The sequence below is a fragment of the Schistocerca cancellata genome, chromosome 1, assembly GCF_023864275.1.
Source record: "Schistocerca cancellata isolate TAMUIC-IGC-003103 chromosome 1, iqSchCanc2.1, whole genome shotgun sequence".
In the NCBI taxonomy this organism is placed as follows: domain Eukaryota; kingdom Metazoa; phylum Arthropoda; class Insecta; order Orthoptera; family Acrididae; genus Schistocerca; species Schistocerca cancellata.
Genome location: NC_064626.1, coordinates 743,628,949 through 743,645,086, shown reverse-complemented (window position 1 = coordinate 743,645,086; position 16,138 = coordinate 743,628,949). Strand labels below are relative to the sequence as shown.

Sequence of the window (16,138 nt, the reverse complement as noted above, 5' to 3'; positions counted from 1 at the left end):
TCACGTTTCCAACTTTGATAAAGGTCGGATTGTAGCCTATCGCTATTGCCGTTTATCGTATCGCGACATTGCTCCTCGCGTTGGCCGTGATCCAATGACTGTTAGCAGCATATGGAATCGGTGGGTTCAGGAGGGTAATACGGAACGCCGTGCTGGATCCCAGCGGCCTCGTATCATCAGCAGTCGAGATGGCAGGCACCTTATCCGCATGGCTGTAACGGATCGTGCAGCCACGTCTCGATCCCTGAGTCAACTGATGGGGACGTTTGCAAGACAACAACCATCGGCACGAACAGTTCGACGACGTTTGCAGCAGCACGGACTATCGGCTCGGAGACCATGGCTGCGGTTACCCTTGACGCTGCATCACAGACAGAAGCGCCTGCGATGGTGTACTCAACAACGAACCTAGGTGCACGAATGGCAAAACGTCATTTTTTTGGTTGAATCCAGGTTCTGTTTACAGCATCATCATGGTCGCATCCATGTTTGGCGACATCGCCGTGAACGCACATCGGAAGCGTGTACTCGTCATCGCCATACTGGCGTATCATTCAGCGTGATGGTATGGGTGCCATTGGTTAGACGTCTCGGTCACCTCTTGTTCGCATCGACGGCACTTTGAACAGTGGACGTTACATTTCAGATGTGTTACGACCCGTGGCTGTACCCTTCAATCGATCCATGCGAAACCCTACATTTCAGCAGGATAATGCACGTCCGCAAGTTGCAGGTCCTGTACGGAAAATGTTCGACTGCTGCCCTGGCCAGCACATTCTCCAGATCTCCTACCAACTGAAAACGTCTGGTCAATGGTGACCGAGCAACTGGCTCGTCACAATACGGCAGTCACTACTCTTGATGAACTGTGGTATCGTGTTGAAGCTGCATGGGCAGCTGTACCTGTACACGCCATCCAAGCTCTGTTTGACTCAATACCCATGCGTATCAAGGCCGTTATTACGGCCAGAGGTGGTTTCTCAGGATATAAGCACCCACATTGCGTGAAAATGTAATCACATGTCAGTTCTAGTATAATATATTTGTCCAATGAATACCCGTTTATCATCTGCATTTCTTCTTGGTGTAGCAATTTTAATGGCCAGTAGTGTATTACTGGTTCAAATGACTCTGAGTACTATGGGACTCAACTTCTGAGGTCATTAGTCCCCTAGAACATAGAACTAGTTAAAGCTAACTAACCTAAGGACATCACAGACATCCATGCCCGAGGCAGGATTCGAACCTGCGACCGTAGCGTGTATTACTGGAAAGATCAGTCTTGGTCCAACTATAAAAAACAGATGGTAAGATAAGAACTTTCTCTATCGCCATTGTCATAACTGTGACACGTCACAAATCTGTACGTTTGATAACGGTACTTGGTGAAGCACGTGTTTTAGCATTCAGGCGGCACCGTCCGTTCCGCCTGAGCAGCGGGAGAGGAGAGTACTTGGCCGCCTCGTAGTCGTCTGCCGAGCTGCGACCGGTGGCGGCGGTCACAGCGTCAGCGCCGGCGAGTGCCGTTGGCGTCGAGGGCTCGGGGCGGCCCGGCAGCCTCAAGGCCTGCAGCTGCGGTCGCGGCGCTCGCGTGACACGCGCCGTTGGCGGACCGCTTTCTGGGGCGGCCGCCAGCAGCCAGCAGCCAGCAGCCGGCGGCCTGCAACTGTGCTGTCCAAACCCGGTCCAAGGCCGGCGCCGGCCACTGTCAAACCGACGAGCGCGGCTGTAGCACATGCCACTGTCACTCCTTACCAGGGACCAAAGTAAACAAGATAAAAGTACACATTATTACGCCGTAGTTTAGCTAACCGTAAGCGCCGAAAGACCACGAAGAGGATGTAACAAAATGGCTCTGCGCACTATGGGACTTAACTTCTGAGGTCATCAGTCCCCTAGAACTTTGAACTACTTAAACCTAACTAACCTAAGGACATCACACAAATCCATGCCCGAGGCAGGATTAGAACCTGCGACCGTAGCGGCCAGCCGAAGTGGCCGTGCGGTTCTAGGCGCTGCAGTCTGGAACCGCGGGAACGCTTCGGTCGCAGGTTCGAATCCTGCCTCGGGCATGGATGTGTGTGATGTCCTTAGGTTAGTTACGTTTAAGTAGTTCTAAGTTCTAGGGGACTAATGACCTCAGAAGTTGAGTTCCATATTGCTCAGAGCCGTTTGAACCATTTGCGACCGTAGCGATCACGCACTTCCAGACTGAAGCGCCTAGAACCGCTCGGTCACGAGGATGTAACACGCCCGGGAATACGAATGGGCTGGGTACTTTATACAGCCTTGTCGTTCCTTGACCGTGCGCCCTGTCCACACCACGTACCTGATAATCCCGCGGCGGTCGTATTGTCCTGCTCCACACTGCTGTTGGCTTGACTGAAATTATCTGTCGAAATATGCAAGCGGGTTTAGGGGAGCCACTCAACGTTAAAACACAACACTGTCCTATGTCTGGTATGAACATCTACAGGGTGTTACAAAAAGGTACGGCCAAACTTTCAGGAAACATTCCTCACACACAAATAAAGAAAAGGTGTTATGTGGACATGTGTCCGGAAACGCTTAATTTCCATGTTAGAGCTCATTTTAGTTTCGTCAGTATGTACTGCACTTCCTCGATTCACCGCCATGATTTCATACGGGATACTCTACCTGTGCTGCTAGAGCATGTGCCTTTACAAGTACTACACAACATGTGGTTCATGCGCGATGGAGCTCCTGCACATTTCAGTCGAAGTATTCGTACGCTTCTCAACAACAGATTCGGTGACCGATGGATTGGTAGAGGCGGACCAATTCCATGGCCTCCACGCTCTCCTGACCTCAACCCTCTTGACTTTCATTTATGGGGGCATTTGAAAGCTCTTGTCTACGCAACCCCGGTACCAAATCTAGAGACTCTTCGTGCTCGTATTGTGGACGGCTGTGATACATTACGCCATCCATTCTCCAGGGCTGCATCAGCGCATCATGGATTCCATGCGACGGAGGGTGGATGCATGTATCCTCGCTAACGGAGGACATTTTGAACATTTCCTGTAACAAAGTGTTTGAAGTCACGCTGGTACGTCCTGTTGCTGTGTGTTTTCATTCCATGATTAATGTGTTTTGAAGAGAAGTAATAAAATGAGCTCTAACACGGAAAGTAAGCGTTTCCGGACACATGTCCACATAACACATTTTCTTTCTTTGCGTGTGAGGAATGTTTCCTGAAAGTTTGGCCGTACCTTTTTGTAACACCCTGTACATTCTGAGACGATATGGAAACCACAGGTTGCACTATTTACACTCTAAATCGTAAATGTTTATCCCAATTAACAGTCCGAAATATTATTCGGACGAGCGTGCGCGTAACCGTCGCGGCGCGGCTGATTGTTGATAATGCGGAAACGCGATGATCGAACGCACGTGCTTTCGCTCGCTACAAGACACTGGCACTTGACTGCACTCTTTTATGGTAACTAATTTCTACTGATTCACATCAGTTCATTCTGGGAGACTGAACACGGCGCGGATGATTGATACTGTGCGACACGCAACGAGAGGGTACACAAACACGTTATCGGCAACACTGCTCATTTTTAATTACATCTTGACGCACTTTCCTCCAAATTACTTCCGTATTTAACCACTTTACTGTAATAGCACTTGTAGCAACACTTGAACCTGAATACTAACAATGCTTCTTACATGCAGAGCTACACACTACACAACATAACAGCTTCGTGTCCCGTGCTCGACTCACTACAGACGCGGCTGCCCGCAAAGATACTCCACAAGTAAGCCAGCGATATGACAATACGCTTACAAGGAGTCCAGCAGAGCGGTCGAAACGTCGATTGTTGTGAGAAGGCACTGTAGAGCAACGTGACGCGGCCTATTAGCACAGAAGATACTACAGTGAAAACGGCCATGCACCGCATGGCGTACCTCTTCATTAGAACGGAACTTCTTTCCTCCCATTGCGTCTTCGAGTGGTCCAAACATATGGAAATCAAAAAAATGGTTCAAATGGCTCTGAGCACTGTGGGACTTAACATCTATGGTCACCAGTCCCCTAGAACTTAGAACTACTTAAACCTAACTAACCTAAGGACAGCACACAACACCCAGCCATCACGAGGCAGAGAAAATCCCTAACCCCGGCGGGAATCTAACCCGGGAACCCGGGCGTGGGAAGCGAGAACGCTACCGCACGACCACGAGATGCGGGCTATGGAAATCACTTGGGGCAAGGTCTGGTGAGTATGGTGGACGAGGAAGACACTCAGAATGCAGGTCTGTGATTGTTGCTACTGTTGTACGGGCAGTGTAGGGCCTTGCACTGTTATGTTGCAAAAGGACACCTGCTGACAGCAATCCACGTCGTTTTGATTTGATTGCAGGCCGCAGATGATTTTTTAGGAGATCTGTGTGTGGTGCACTGGTGACAGTGGTCCCTCTAGGCATGTAATGCTCCAAAATGACGCCTTTTTCGTCCCAAAAGAGAGTCAGCATAACCTTCCCTGTTGGTGGTTTTGTTCGAAACTTCTTTGGTTTTGGTGATGAGGAATGGTGCCATGCCTCGCTCGCTCTCTTCGTTTCCGGTTGGTGGAAGTGAACCCAGGTTTCGTCCCCAAACGATTCTTGCGAGGAAGCCATCAATTTCTCATTCAAAGCGCCGAAGAAGTTCTTCACAAGCTTCAACACGTCGTTCTCTCATTTCAGGAGTCAGCTGCCGTGGCACCCATCATGCAGACACTTTGTGAAACTGAAGCACATCGTGCACAATGTGGTGTGCTGACCCATGACTAATCTGTAAACATGCTGCAATGTCACTGAGTGTCACTCGGCGGTTTTCCTTCACCATGGCTTCAACTGCTGCAATGTTCTGTGGAGTCACAACTCGTTGTGCCTGACCTGGACGAGGAGCATCTTCCACTGAAGTCACACCATTTGCGAACTTCCTACTCCATTCGTATACTTGCTCCCGTGAAAAACATGCATCACCGTACTGAACCTTCATTAGTCGATGAATTTCAATAGGTTTCACACCTTCACTACGCAAAAACCGAATAACAGAACGCTGTTCTTCCCTGGTGCAAGTCGCAAGTGGGGCGGCCATCTTTATACTGATACTGCGACGGTATGTGCGCATCTGCACTATGCTGCTACTTACAGGCCATTCTGCACGCTGTTTTTATCACGCTTACCAACTTACAGGATAACGGCTCAAAATTTCGATTTGTTATTACAAATTTAAGGTTTTCATTTTACTCACCCTCGTAATAACTACGTGAAAGGAACATTAACGACAGCAACAAACCACGAAACAGTTTGCAATGTCAGTGTCCTAAATACACACCACGTTGTACTAGATTACAGAGAGACAGAGACCACTAACCATATATATAATGACATAAGTACAAGAGTCTTATATCTTAAAATACGATAACTAACTTTATAATGAAATAAAATAGAAAAATATATTATGTAACTTCCGCAGATAGTTGGAAGGTGGCAATCCAGCTGAAATGGAGACATCACAATAAAAGCACTTAACTCTTATTGCAGTAATTTGGATTTCATTACACAACGTCTGTAAGAGAGAGTTTAACGTACTGTTGACTTTGCAGTCTTTATAGATAGATCAAACGAACGGATGGGAAAAGAAACTGGTCGTGCCCATTTCAAAGGAACCATCCTGGCATTTCCCTGGATCGATTTTGGGAAATCACGGCACACCTACATCTCGAGGGCCGGACGGGGGTTTGAACCGTCCATATGTTGTGACATTCTCTGAAGTTCCTAGGGCAGGCTTGAAACTGATTTTTGTGCCTCCCTTCTAACGCATAGCAACAGGACAAACACAAAACATCCTAGAAAAGGAAAAGGAACAGCGAACAACGTGTACATGGAGAACAGGGGAGAAGTTTCATGAAGTGTGTTAGAACAAGGATGCTAAGAGGACTGATGATAAATTCAACACATGTAAATTCATGCTGTATGTCTCATAGTCCCCAACTGACCCATGTGCACTGTAGGGGAGAGCGTTGTACGTGAAACATGGTGTTCTTAAGAACACATGATGTTCTCTGGTCGGCGTTTCGATCCAGTGGCTGATTTTGGAATCACCTGAGAGAATTGACTCTAGACACTGCCATAAGCTTTTCCCGGTATCTCCTACTATTTTTGTTGGTGTTAGACATGAGGTTTTTTGTGCAGCGTTTGTAAATATTACACGTTTATGTACTGTGTAATACAACAACTGTTACACACAGCTGCCAACGGCCTTGCCGCAGTGGTAACACCGGTTCCCGTCAGATCACCGAAGTTAAGCGCTGTCGAGCTGTGCTAGCACTTGGATGGGTGACCATCCGGTCTGCCGAGCGCTGTTGGCAAGTGGGGTGCACTCAGCCCTTGTGAGGCAAACTGAGGAGCTACCTGATTGAGAAGTAGCGGCCCCGGTCTCGGAAACTGACATACGGTCGTGAGAGCGGTGTGCTGACCCATGCCCCTCCATATCCGCATCCGGTGGGCTAAGGATGTCACACCGCTCGATCAGTCCCACTGGCTTCGCTAGGGTCTGCGGACGGAGTTTACACTTACGTTACTCACAGCTGCACTTGCAAGTCAACATTTTTGTTCTGATGAATGATTGCAAGTAAGTATAGCGTCAGCTGCTCTCACATGTCTGCATTGCCGAACTATTTGCGTAGATGAGTATGGCAGGAGCGTGCATCTACGCATCGTACTATTGAAGTAGCTATACATCATACAACGCGGTACATTACGTAATCCATTCAATAATTTTTTAACATGGTTTACGGTCACTGATGTGAAAAATCGTGTTCCATTTCCAGTTTCACTCTCTTAAAGCCTTTTTTGATATACTTTACTTTGTAAGGTAGCCTATGTTCTTCTTCAGGATTCATTCTATCTCCATACCAAATTTCATCGAAGTCGGTTCAGTGATTTGGTAACGAAAACTTAACAGATTACAGTGTAACATAACAGTCGCGACATTCAGTCTCGTTTTTGTTACCCACAGCGATAGCAGCGCTCCAAGCGGTCAGCAGGCGACACTTCTGAATACGATATCGGATGAGTCCGAACACTAACGTGTACATTGCTTTGTAACATAGTTTTTGCACCAGGTTGTGCGTTTAGTGCTATAAAAATCGACAATAACTGAAAAATTACACTACAATTGTGATAATTTGGTTTTCTAAGGACCCTGGGAGATATGGGAACCTGTTAATTGCAGGACAATTTATTTACGGTTCTCTTGTAACGTAAAGACGTTTACTGAATAATGTCATTTTCCTCTGATAAGAAAACTTGCTACTAAACACCAGAAGACCTGACCTTTTATAGTAAGATTCATATTTCTGTGCATCAAAGCAGAGTTTTGTTCTCTACACTTCCAGACAAAACCAGTGAAAGTGGAACGTAGGAAACCTATACGGAACGTAATACCTGCATTACTTAACGTATTAAATAAGCCACCACGACTGTAGCTTACGGGAAAACCACACAGAAGTGATAATAAATTAGTCAAAATCAATAAAACTGTTTCCAAATACTGGAAAAACCAATTCTATAAGTATTGCTAAATATGAGCCCTAAAAGGCAAGAATCTTCAACTCTTTCACTTTTCAAGCGAAATAATTATATTTACAAAACTATTCGTGTAGTATAAAGTCGAGTGAAGTGTAAGAAAGGACGAATCACTGGACTCCATTAAAAAATTTTAATTGTCAAGGAGTGCCTATGATAATAACAAAAGACAACAGAAATATATGCTTCTCAAGCATGAAACGTGTTTACATTCTCTTGCTTTCAGCGGAATAAGCTGTAAATATTGACATAATCGAAAGTATTTCTTTATGAATGAGTTGTAGCTTATGTTACTGAATCAGCGTGATTCGATCGTTTTTATATGTATTTCACGGCAATTCTTTTCGCTTGGTAATTTACTAACGCATGGAACGCCAAAATATAACCACTCTTCCGTTAATTAAGTAGAAAATAAATAAAGATAAACATTATCCTTACGACGCTTGTGACTGTTTCCTTTCTCAGCGCATGAAGCGCTAGTGTCGCTTCAACTGTCAAACGGTATCAACTTTCGCACCAGAGTGTGTCGTGGCTGTATTTACTAGACTGTGTAACCGAGTTAATTTCTCATTTAATAATGTTAGTATCGAAATATGTATTATATACGTTAAGGATTGTAAAACCATTGTGTTCATTATGATGACTTGTATTGCGTAGAACATATCAACCAATAAAAGTATTTTCACAAATATGTTGCATTTCAGAAATCAAAGAGGAAATAGCTATTTCAGATAGTAAATACTTTTCCCTAACCCGTGTAATATTTTCAAACCAAAGAATGCCCTGGTACTTTCTGAAGTAGCCTACGTTCTTCCTCAGAGTTGAAGCTGCCTCAATCCAAAATTTCATCGAGGTGAGTTCTGCGGTTTAGTCGCGAAAACGTAACAGACAGAGCTACTATCGCACATGTAATATTAGTATGGATTAAAGCTATTTTGAACATATTCTTCATTCTTCAGTTGTATTTTAAAATTAGTTACATTACGAGTGGATGGTTAAAACGCACTTCGGTCGGTCCTCGAAATGGAGGATCCTGTGCCAAGGAACACGTGATATTTGCAAATGAAGTGAGTTTCTGTAATGCCTTAAACATTTTCTCTCTATTGAAAATGTAAATTTGTTTTAGTTGCCAAAAGCTTGTATATTTTAACTTGTGACGAGGTTTCGATAATACTTAGTGTATTCTTAATTTGATTTCAGATACTGATTATTAATGTTTAATAGAGTAATAATGTAACAGACAGACTATTAAACAAAGCATTGACAAAATATTCTCCATTGCAACATTTTAAATTTGAACAGAAAGTGTATTCCTAGATACAAGTCCGTGCTTTACCTTGAAACTGTTTTCCAGATTTGGAAAAACCTGTTTCCGGAGTAATTTCAGAAAACGCTGCAGAACACATAAAGTGAATGCTATTATTCAAAAAGGGAATAAGGAAAACATTAAAGTCCCATTACAGAGATCGCTAGAGGCGATAGTCTGGAAAGTGTGCTCCCCCACTCATTTTCAAAATGACGCTAAAGATAATTCGAATATAGACTGGATCATTTCGGTCTCAAATGGAGATATCTACATTAAATAATTAGTTCATATACTGTCGGTAACGAAGAAAAATGGGATGCAGCGTCTGATCTACAACGTGACGAAACAGTAGCTTTCTTGATGTAATGCTGCAGGAACACTCCTGATGCGATTTAAAACAAGAACGAATGCCACCAACTCGGTTGTTTCTGACTGTAGACGATTCTTTTCCCGTGACTGCGCCTCACTTCGCGATAGCGCGAAGAGGCTGTTGCACATATTTTATGTTCTTAACCATTTCTTAAACAAACGAGTAATTTTGCATCGTTTGAATATTTCTTAAAATTAGTTTAGTCGTTCCACAAATAACTCACTAGTACAGCGTTGTGGACAAAGAGAACGCAAACGATCCCTGGCTGTAATAGTGATATGTTGCCAGCCGGGCTAAAAAATTAAATGGGTTCGTAAAATAACGTCGTAGAACGTTCTTTAAGGACCTGGAAGCAACAAAACTGGTTTACTGTACCAAGTTTAAATCTTCGAATAACGTGAAGCGACTCCTACATACAGATGTCAAATGGTCAACATAAATAACGTCCCTTCGAGAACAAGAAAAACCAGTCGCACAGACGTAGCTGGGAATACGACAAGATCCATTCACTTAAAATTTACAACAAACTTTTAAAGAACTATAAGAGCCAAATGTAGGACTAATAAGATCAAAAGACAATAAATTGCCTTAAGGTACGTCTCTTCTAGCAAACTCTTGTATTTTTCAGAGAAATAATCATGACATGTTTACACATCAGTATTACACGATCTATAGTGCGCCATGGAGGGAGGTGACGCAATGGTAAAACATTTGATTAGAATTCGGAAGGATGGCGGTTCAAATGCCTGCCCGGCCGTCTAGATTTAGCTTTTCTGTGATTACCGTAACTCGCTTGAGGGAAACGCCGGGGTGGTCGCTTTCAAAGGGTTGATACAATTACTGAACTACATGAAATAAAATCCTTGTAATTTCTGAACGGTTTGCGTTAGGATGTTCAAACTGCACGGCTGACCGCGGGTTACGATGGGAATTAGTTTGGTTTGGTTTAGCGACAAAGCCCACTTTCAAATGGTTCAAATGGCTCTGAGCTCTGAGCAACTGCGGTCATCAGTCCCCTAGAACTTCGAACTACTTAAACCTAACTAACCTAAGGACATCACACGCATCCATGCTCGAGGCAGGATTCGAACCTGCGACCGTAGTGGTCACGCGGTTCCAGACTGTAGCGCCTAGAACCTCTCGGCAACTCCGGCCGGCTGCGCCACATCATCGCCAATGATGGCATGCATATTGAACATGTCATATCCTAAATCTGAATACCTGTAGTGACGTTTACATGTTGAATAAAGTTTGTGCACACCGTAGTTTGTAACTGATTTACGTTTTTCCATATAGTTTAATAATTGTCACCCTGTAATTTCAGCAGGATGTGGGCTGTTAAAATGAATCCAAAATGAAAGCTAAAATTATTACGTATACATAGAAACTAACTACAATGTCTTTCTAAAGAAAGCAAACAATAAATTTAATGGGAAGGACAACTCTCTCTCTCTCTCTCTCTCTCTCTCTCTCTGTCTGTCTCTCTCTCTCTCTCTCTCTCTCTCTCTGTCCCTCGGTCCCTCTCTCCCTCCCTCCCTCCCTCCCTCCCACGCTTTCTCTCTCTGTGTATCTCCCCATTTTTGTGCTACCATGAGACAGATTTTTACACTCTGTAACGCATATACTTCACAGACTTTCCAATAGGCCTTCTTTCTTCTCACTTCCACAACATTCTGATCTACAGTGACGTAATGTTTTCTAGTATTCGAGACTGCAACATAGACGGAAAGCATGCGAAGCTGTAACTGCGAGACAGGTTGGCCGTTGCTGAAACAACAGAAGTTTTTTGCCTGTGAGAAGCAGGTCATCATTCCAGGGACCTTGAGCTCTTATTTTTCAGTAGGTCACAGAAAAATGGTAACTATCGGCAGGACACCACAGTGTCGAAATTCGGCTTTGCGATTGCATAGTACAACCCTTGCGTTTCGATAACCAAGTGAAGCTAGATTTATTATGTGATCGGAGGTTTTCCTGGCGTATATGTTGTCTCCAGGGCTCTCGGGTGTCCAGCCGGATGCGATCGTTGAGGTCTCACGATATTTCGGCGAATAACCTTTCCGCCATCATCAGGTAGTTCTGATGGAATGGTCTGTCTGCTCATTATCGACGGTGTTATTTATGTCCGTTAGTCGGGCTTCGATTCCCTGAGCCGACGGTCCGATTGCGGCCGCCGACATTCCGATTGCAGGGGCCGACGCTTCGATTGTGGCCGCCGACAATCCGTTTGCGGGCGCCGACTCCGGTCTGCGCTGTCCCCGGCGTCGCGCCGGGTGGTGGAAAATTCAGAATCCCGTGGAGCGTCCTCTGCGGCCGTCGTGGAATGATGTTGAGTCCGCATGAGGCGTGACTTCTTGATGGAGTTAAGTAATGGTTTCCATGCCTTGCTGAGTTGAAAACCTGTGTTTCGATTTATGAGATTGTCCGTTACGCGAATTTCAATGTCCTCCTTGAAGAGGATGTCTCAGTAGAAGTTGATAGGAACCAGAATCTTGATAACTTCGTATTTCGCGTTGTGTCCAGTTTCCAAGCAGTGTTCTGCCAGTGCCGATTTGGTGGGCTGGCCTAGACGCGTGTGGCGTTGGCGTTCTTTGCAGCGGTCTTCGACTATTCGGATTGTTTGACCTATGTAGGATTTGCCGCAACCACATGGAATATTATATATGCCCGCTTTCTTGAGGCCAAATCCGTCCTTCTTTGCCCCAGTAAGGCGCGTATCTTGGACAGTTGTCGGAAGACCGTGTCAATTTTGTGTTGTTTTAGAAGTCTCCCAATTTTTGACGTCACGTTGTCTGAATACGGTTGAAATTCAAAGCCTGTTTCCTCATCTTTGGACTGTTCTTCATCTGGGTTTCTGCTGTGTTTTCGTTGTCTGGATCTGTCGATTGCTGTACCCGTTCTTGCGGACCACATTTTCTAGGTGTATGAGTTCTTTGTGCAGGTATTGTTCGTCCGATATGAAGTGTGCCCTATGAACCAGTGTGTTGAGCACCCCACTGAGTTGTGTAGAGTGGTGGCAACTCGAGGCATGTAAATATAAGTCCGTATGTGTAGGTCCACCACCAAGACAGTGGAAGTTCTAGGGAACCCCACACTCAATTCACCCCCTCGGATCAGTTGTTAGGCATTATGGTCCAGACCATGAACCTCGTCATGGAAATGATGAAGGAATTCAGGGAGGCCCACAAGCAAAACACTCAGATCCTCGTTGCCATTCAGGCAGCAGTCCAGCAATCGCCCCCCCCCCCCCCTCTGGGACTTCGCGAATTCCTCAGTAGTTTCAAAACCTCATCATGGATAGACGACCAAATATCCAAGGCCTGACAATGTGCGTCTTCAGCGCAGACAGCACTGTTAATCAAGAGGTCGAGTTCAGAGAACTCATGAAGAATTTTTCCATCGACATATACACGATGGGGTGAAACCCACCTAAAACTAGGAATAAAAGCGACAGTTCCCAAGTACGTTAGCTACTGTAAAGACAGGCCAACCCAAGTCGGAGGAGTGGCCAAGTGCATAAAAAGAGGGATACCACACCACCAGGTATACCTATCAGCTACCAATAAAATTGAAGCAGTGGCGGTGGAAGTAACCACTGCCACTGGACCCCTAACAATTGTTGCAATCTACCACCCCCACAAGACGCGATAGACTAGAGAGACATAGCCGGTATAAGGTAAATTGAAGGCAAAGTCATAATAGGAGGCGACTCCAATGTCAAACACCCAGATTGGAACTCTTGAGTAACCTCCAGAGTAGGCACCAAACTGCAACAAATAGCGCGCGACCACTACCTCGAATCAAGGGGTCCAGTCGAGCGCACACATTTTCCAAAAAATGGAGGTAGGCCCGACCTGTTAGACATAGCTCTTACTAGGAGGATCACGGGATTTGTGGCCGCAAGAACAATCAACAGAATGTCCTCCGACCGCAAACCAGTAATTCTAAAGGTCGACGTGGGAGAATGGGTATCACTACCACGGTACCAGACGTCTTATAAACGTAAGGACTGGAAGCGATACCGAGAAACTGTCGCCTCTGATACCGCTCGCGCTCCAACAACTACTGCCGAAACAGTAGAACAAGCGCTACAAAACCTAACAGGTACCATATTGCAGGCAGCGGAAGATGCCACTCCCCCACAAAGGGATGGCCCGCGCCCGCAAGCACAACTCCCGGAACACTTGCTAGCCCAAATTCGACACAAGAACAGAGTGGCAAAAGAGTGGAAGATCACCAGAAATCAGACCACCAGGAGGCTGCTCAAACGTCTACAGAGAGATCTGGAGGTAGTGCTCAGTGAGCACAAAAACCAGCAATGGCTAAACCTCCTCACAGCTCTCAAAGTAGACGACCACACACTATGGCAAGCAACTGAGCAATTCACCAAAAGACGCGCTAAGATGCCGCCATTGCACGGTGAGCGCGGTCTGGCCTACAGCCATGCTGAAAAAGCCAGCGCGTTCGCCGATTCCTTCGAGAAGCAGTGCCAAGCGGCAGAACAGGAAGAGGTAGTCCATCGTCAACTGGCTGCCTTCCTCAATGCTGAGGAGGACCCAGAGGACGAACCCCCACTTTTGCCCCCTAAGATGTGGCAAAAGTAATTAGGTCCCGGCCTACGAAAAAAAAGGCGCCAGGACACGACAGTGTCAACAACCAGCTAGTCAAAAACCACCCGCCCTAGGATATTGATCACCTCGCGAACGTCTTCAATGAGATTACTCGTACCCGCGAGTTCCCAACTTACTGGAAACACACGGAAGTGGTCATGATACACAAACCAGGGAAAGACCCTTTATTCCCGCAGCACTACAGGCCAGTGAGCCTCTTACCAACTCTCAGCATCATGCTAATACCCTTTTAAGATCACATCACTAACGAGCGACTTCTACCGGATTTCCAGTTCGGATTCCGACAGAAGCACTCCGCCCCACAACAGATCATGAGACTGTTGGAAGCAGCCACAGAGGGCTTCAACCACAGAGGCTACTGCGGGATAGTGCTATTTGATGTAGCCAAAGCCTTCGACTCAGTATGGCACAAAGGGCTCCTATACAAGTAATGCACAAAGGGGTTCCCCAGTAGCATAGTCACGTTAATCCAAAGATATCTCACCAATAGAATTTTCTCTGTCAATGTAGAAACAGCCACCTCCACCAAAAGGCGTATTCGTGCTGGGGTGCCACAGAGATCGGTCCTGGGGCCCGTTTCATACAGTCTGTACACTGCAGACACTCCCACAGCCCCCCTTGTGCTCACCGAACAGTATGCTGACGCCACAGCTTTTTACACTCGTAATGTGAATAAGGACCTGGTCATTCGTAGGCTACAAAGGGTTTTAGATGACACAGTAATCTGGGCTCGTCGACGGCGCATCACCATCAACCTTGAAAAGACACAGGCTATGCTGGTCACACGGAGGCTCGTGAGACGCAGACCCCCTCAACGCCCTCCTCCCCCCCCCCTTTTACCGGCACCTACATGGATCCCAACTCCCTTGGCGCAGATCCGCCAAGTATCTCGGCATAACGATGGACTAACGTGGAAACGTCACACAGATAAGGTCCACAGGAATGTCTATGCCAGAATGTCCATCCTATACCCAGTCCCCAACACAACCAGCTCCCTTCCCTGCTTTGTAGGAATAAACGTCTATCAGGCCCTTATACGGCCAGTAATGGAGTATGCTTGCCATTTCTGGGGATACGTGGCGAAGCAGCATCTGGACAAACTCCTGGGGCTGCAGAACCGCGCCCTCAGGAGGGCACTGCATCTGCCAATGGGATTCGCCACCAACGATCAGCACACTGCTGCCGAAATCCCCCTCCTCAAAGAAAGATTCCAAGATCTGGCTAAGGCTTTTACAAGAGCTCTTCCAGATCTGGAAAAAACCTCATCCACTCCCTCGGTCGGTATGGCATGTCCCATGATAAGCACAAACGCTCTATGACACTCTTCGACGACTAAGTCGAAGAGAAAAATCCCAAAATCTCCAAGTCCTAATACCAATCCTTAATCCTTAAGACACCCAACATCTCGCCAAGCTCAGGAAAGTACAAGACACCACCACAGTACACAGACAGCCAAAACTATCCAAGACAACCACATACACACAACATACACTGTGGAGTAAAAGCCAACAGGCTATAAATTCCTCCATACACTTCCCTAAGGAGGGGAAAGTAAAAGATGTGTGTAATGTGTGTGTGTGTGTGTGTGTGTGTGTGTGTGTGTGTGTGAGAGAGAGAGAGAGAGAGAGAGAGAGAGAGATGACAGCCCATTCCATCAGAACCACCTGATGATGCCGGAAAGGTTATTCGCCGAAATATCGTGAGACTTCAACGATCGCATCCAGCTGGACACCCGAGAACCCTGGAAACACTAGATTTATTATTATCATTATTACTGTTAACGTTATCACTCCTTAATGGCTCGCTCATGGTACTGATAGCAGTTCAAAAAACGAGTTAGTAATACTAAACTATGCTATCCGGGTACTCGATGTGCCATTCTGCACATTTACCTCTATAGATCCCGAGAAAGCTAATGATGCCTCGTAGTTGCTGTAGGCCCTTCATAGTCTGCATTCAGAACAGGTCTCCGTCAAAAACTATCACTGAAGCATATCCAAAAACTTGTTCCTCGTGGCTGTTACTTCACCTAACAGATATCTGCATTTTGCCACCTTCGATTTGACGATGGTTTGCATCTTACGTGCGGCAGGTATGTGGCCCACTCAGCTTTGTAAACCACTTTTATAGAACTTTAATTGCATCGAATTTCTTCCTAAAGCTATTATGCTGCAGTTCCAGGTTTTGAATTTGTCATAGTCTAGAACAGTGGACGGTCGTATACGTAGT

At 45.9% G+C, this 16,138-nt stretch overlaps 1 pseudogene; it reads left to right on the top strand.

Annotated features, from left to right (window-relative positions):
- Positions 1-6,268: 6,268 nt before the first annotated feature.
- LOC126097888 (5S ribosomal RNA) lies at positions 6,269-6,386 on the top strand (annotated as a pseudogene).
- The last annotated feature ends 9,752 nt before the right edge of the window (positions 6,387-16,138 follow it).